The sequence below is a fragment of the Cyprinodon tularosa genome, unplaced genomic scaffold (genome assembly GCF_016077235.1).
Source record: "Cyprinodon tularosa strain WSP-4 unplaced genomic scaffold, ASM1607723v1 ctg1153, whole genome shotgun sequence".
Classification (NCBI taxonomy): Eukaryota; Metazoa; Chordata; class Actinopteri; order Cyprinodontiformes; family Cyprinodontidae; genus Cyprinodon; species Cyprinodon tularosa.
The window spans coordinates 95,999-100,639 of record NW_024037952.1 but is presented as its reverse complement, the minus strand read 5'-3'; the positions used below and the strand labels follow the sequence as shown (position 1 = coordinate 100,639).

Sequence of the window (4,641 nt, the reverse complement as noted above, 5' to 3'; positions counted from 1 at the left end):
TTTTTTTTTTTTTCATCTCATTGCAGGTGATGAAGCAGACTGAAAATGTTTTGTCATTGTCTCCTTTCTATCTCCTCTTTCTTTCATCTTTTGTCCTTTTTTTTTCTTTTTCCTTCTTCTTCTTCTGTTTTTCTGCTCTACTTACATTGCAGTGTCCATATGAACTGTAAAACTCCTTGCATAATTATAATAAAGCAATTTATATGCATGAAACAAGTGGAGCAGTATGGCAATTGCCATACCGCTACACTTGTGAAAGTAAAATCTGTTGGGCCCCTTTTGGCATCAAGACAATTATTCTTATTGCCACCTTGCCAGACAGGACACTGTAAAAAAAAAAAATAATAATAATAATAATTAACATCGCATTAAAAATGAAAGTTTTCTTATAACTTAAAGTTATTAGTTTATGAATGCAAGCAGGGCGATGCACCCCATGGGAGATGCCATACTGCTTTGCCATTTTGATTAGATTAGCTGAAAAGGAAAAACTTATCATCCTTGTAACTTTTACCTGTATCCAAAAACGTGTTGTCAGTAGTGAAGGAGTTTAAAATGCCAGCCTGTTGTTTGTAATTCACTTAGTGTACCACTAGATGGAGGTAAAACTTACACACTGTCCCTTTAAGTCTAAAGAAATTGCTCTGTTTGAAATTTAACTTTTTTACAAGCCTTGTTCTACCTCTAAACTGGTTTTCTCAGATTTATCCCCACCCCCCCGCACAACTTTTATTGTAATTACATTGTCATAAGTACAGCACAACGAAATGAACTCTGTACATTTGACCCATTTCCTTGGGGAGCAGTGTGTGGTGCTAGGGGAGCAGTGTGGAGGTTAAGGGTCTTGCTCAGGGACCCAGAATGGCAGTCCGTGGGAGTGTGTGGGACTTGACCTCAGAACCTTCAAGACCCAAGCTCAATGCTCTAACCACTAGGTCACCATTCAAGAAAATATGGAACCGCTTCACAATCACGCATTTCATCACTGCGCAGGGGCCATGCTAATCTTCTCTGTATCTGTGTCTATTTTTGCATAAGTTGCTAGCTAACTAACGACAAAAAAACAACTTAATTCAAGATATTAACTTAAATTAAGCTTGATCTGTCAGAACTACAACTGAAAGTCTTGATGCTTCCTTTCAAGAACTTTTTTTCATGTTTCTGCACACCCAATCTTACCATTTTCCATCATCTGGTCCTACCTCCAAAACTGCATCTCCACAGCTTTGTCATATTTACCACAGGGCTTGTTGCTATTGAGCCATTTTTATTTGATTTCTTCATAGTTATTGTATTCCTTGGTGTCTGTCACTACTAAAGAAAGGTGTCCCCACAGCATGATGCTGCCAACACGTTCCACATTGGGAATCGTGTGTTAAATTAGTTTAAAGTACTACTTTGTGTTTTTGTAACCTATATTACATTCCAGTTTTTGCTGTAACCTGACAAAATGTGTAAAATAATCCAGGGTATGGATATTTTTGCCAGGCATTTTAAAATGCAGCTCAAGCCATAGAGTTAATCGTAAACAGAAATTCATGGCAAAAAGCTGCATGTGTAAAAAATGAAAAACAGATTCAAGTGATGCATCTCCTACTGTTTGTGTTAACCCGTGTTCCTTCAAAATGTTTTTACTAGTTGATTTCTTCTTGAATATCCTAATTATCCAATCAGTGAAAGCAGCTTGACATCATAACCTGAGGAGTAAACAGCAATCTCAGCTTCTTCACTGAATCCCCACTTAAAATCAAAATTACCATGCTGTCAGGAGCGGAAAAAAATTACGCGGGATCGTGATGATTGAAAATGTTACAAATAGGTCAATTAAGATACAGGCACATAGTGTTAAGGTATATCTACCTGCCAAATTAGGTAAATACAGATATATAAATGCGTATTAAAAAGATCATCCTACACAGCAGGGCATTTATCAGATGATAATCAGTTTTACTTAGCACCAACAGATGGCAGTAAACCCTTAAGAGATTTTTCCTCCCCCTATTAAAGCATGCCAGAGTTTTGGAATCAAGCTCAAACAAAAAATGCCATTTTGAAGAAACCTGACTCAAGTATTAGACAGGACTACAAAGTATGCAGCACAAGTATTTTCTCTACCTCTGTCTCAGGAGGAATTGTTTTCCTTTTGGTTTTATTTAGTAGCTTTACAGCACATGAAACAATTTGGTAGAGTGACATGTTGATATGGGGAAACATGACTGTTTTTATGACTTCTGTGGGAGTGTATTTAAGTGCATGCAGCAGTGATCACCTCCTCCCCATTGCCATCAGTACCAACAACAGTTCTCCCCCTCACGCACACCGCCGTGCATAGTTTTAAACATCACTAATGGGGACTGTGCTCTGTTTGCTGTCTGCCTGCTCAGCCGCACACCAAGGACTCCTTCCTGCACAATGAGGAATGCGGTGCTATAATGAGGTGTCCAAGCAGTGTCCTGACATATCTGCTTATTTGCCATTTTTACCAATTACATCAGCTAGACCTACTGCAAATATCCCAGGGTGTAATCTTCAGCAGATCTACCTTTATACTGGAATAAGAATACAAAATAAAAAGACTGGCTTAGACGAAATGCAAATCATTTCTCTTCAATCCCCTGACATTATTCTGATGTCCTTTTTATTAAATCAAGAAGCTAACCAAAATCATTTCACAAGAAATAAATATGTGTTTGCTTTTTTGATAACATGAAAACCTTTCAAAATAAATAGGCACACAGAGATGGTCATATTTCTGTCAGATGGACTTTTTGGTTGAAGTGAGCAGAAAGGCAAAATGTGTCAGGGAATGCCAGGGGAGTAGTGCAGAGCAATTATTCTGAATTTCACACTGCGGCTTTGGTCAGTAAACATGACTCTGACTGCAATGCAGACCTCATCTGATTAATGCTGTCAGAAAACAGGGAGAGAGACATCAACAGTTTGAGAAGAGAGACTTGAGATAATTACTCAGTTTTGAACAAATAAATGCATTTATAAAAAAAATAAACTGCCCTACCTCACTCCCACCCAATCGTGTTGCCAAGCACAAAAGGAGCTCTGTTTTTGTTACGGGCAAGTTTCAAGTGAGAGCAGGTTGCTTTGCATTTTAAGCAGTGTCGTGTGGCAGGCACAATGGTTTTTTCTGTTTTGCTGTTTTTGTTTTTATAGAAGACTAAGGCAAACGTTGGGTTTATCAGCCAGGTGAAATATGGAAATGAGCCGCAACATGTTTGCTCGCTGAATACTGCCAGTTTGTCCTCAACATCAGTTGGGGCTGAACATCCTACAGCAGAGCAGCTTTCATGCCCAGTTGTAGTCACGGACAGCTGAACACCTTTGTGACAGCAAACAGCTGCTAAAGCACATAAAAACCAAGAGCTCCAAAATAACTGTGAATGTGTGGAGTTAATTTGAACATGTAGTCTACTTGGTTGGTCTTCTAGAAGGAAAACTTTACAAACAGTAGCTGATGGTCACAAAGAAAAAAATAGATTCACTGTTTCTTGCAGTGGTATAATCTCAAACTAAAAAGTGTGGGGAAAACACCTTTGATTTTAATATATTTTAGGGCTGCAACTAACGATTATTTTGATTAATCGATTAATAATCGGTTAGCTAAAGGTCCTTTTAAAGAAGCATTTTGCAAAATTAAACCAGGTGAAACTAAAACTTCCACATGAGGAGTTCTGGATAGAGCATATTGACAGACGAAAAAGATTTTTATTATTAAATATTATTGTTAAATATTAAAAAAAATTTTTTTTTACAAATTTGGTATAATCAAGGTGGGTTGCTCTGTCAGCTAAAGAGAAAGTTTAGTCTGCAAACTCCAGTTAACAATTAAACTTTTTTTTTTTTTTTTAGTAATTGATTACTAAATTAATTGACAGTTATTTCAATAATCGATTAATCATGATTAATATAATTGTTACAGCCCTAATATCTTTAAAGAGTAAAACAAGAAACAAACAAACCCAGACATAAAAATGTGTTTAGCTTAGAATTGGTCACCCCCCAAAAATGATTCAAAATTGATATACCTTAAGGGTTATTTTATCTATTTCCTGAATCTTGAAAATATTTATGAATGTACTTAGTCATCTTTAGGTGCTAACGTGAAATACCACAGTGGTCCGTTTTCTCTCTCTCTCTCTCTTTTTTTTTTTTTTTCGGTCAGACAAGGACCAATATTCATCCTGCTTTAACATTCAGTGAACAGGGTGGTAAAAGAGGTTTAAACAGAAAAACCATTGGAAAACTGTAGCAAGTAGTCATTTTGTGCTTCACCTTTTACCTAACAAAGGTTTCTATACTTTTATGTTCCCTAGACAAAACTAAAATAAGGTTATCCTCACATAACATGTTTTTTCAAGCAAAAAGAACCTCATGATTTTTTTTCTTTTTTTTTTATGTTTACAAGAACTGGATAGACACAATGATATTATAACCAATTAGTCAAAAGGATGTGGATTTTAAAGAGAATAAAGGGCCATAAACCTCTATCTCATGTCTGTTATAACATTTGGTCCATATAATAATCTAGCTTGCTTTTAACTTTTTTTTTAGTATTTGGCATTATGGAATAAAATTACATGTTATCTTCCTGCATTATATTTGGTACGTTTCTCCGATTTGGATCTC

The 4,641-nt window shown here is 36.3% G+C and overlaps 1 non-coding gene across 1 annotated transcript; it reads right to left on the bottom strand.

The window, feature by feature from the left end:
* Positions 1-948: 948 nt before the first annotated feature.
* Positions 949-1,054, bottom strand: LOC119797280. The gene has a single exon (XR_005282573.1). It is a non-coding gene; the product is annotated as a U6 spliceosomal RNA (small nuclear RNA).
* Between the last annotated feature and the right edge of the window lie 3,587 nt (positions 1,055-4,641).